Here is a 659-nt window from a genome sequence, read left to right on the forward strand (position 1 = left end):
TGTACCCCATACTAGTACATGTACTTAGCTTATCTATAAGATTATTAGCAAAACAAATATTTTCTTTTTCTTTTTAAGTACTTAAGGTATTATGGTTGCTAATAAATCTATTAAGCCTTTTAAGAATAATTCAGTAATACGTGTACTATTATGATTACAAGAAATTTCATCACCATCTTGTACCTTCAGCTTTCTTGTCTGTTACATGATAGGAATACTACAATTTTGTGAAATGCTTTCCTAATCTGTTTTTGTTCTCTGTTATTTGTACATAATCAGAGAACTTTGAAGAGAGGACTGCGCTGGTTTTATAGATAGTTTCATAAGTACTTAACATCTTTGATTGTGTCTACATGAGGGGCAGGGTCTGCACAGTGGCTGTTGAGCATATATCCAGAACTAATCAATTGAGCAATTCTCAAGTGGTGGGCTTTGACCACTATCGGGAACAACAAATGGTTTTCCTACCTGTGATATCATTTCTGTACTTACCCACCACATACTTTCTAAATGTATAAATTGGGCTGATTTCATAATAATATTTGCCTGCAGCAGCACTGCCCCTTGTGTGGATGCAGCTTTATACTATTTATTGTTTTCATAGTAATCTAACTTGGAATGCAATTTATATTGTTATTGTTACTGGCATTACTGTCCTT

The sequence above is a fragment of the Penaeus monodon genome, chromosome 22 (assembly GCF_015228065.2).
Source record: "Penaeus monodon isolate SGIC_2016 chromosome 22, NSTDA_Pmon_1, whole genome shotgun sequence".
NCBI classification, from domain to species: Eukaryota; Metazoa; Arthropoda; class Malacostraca; order Decapoda; family Penaeidae; genus Penaeus; species Penaeus monodon.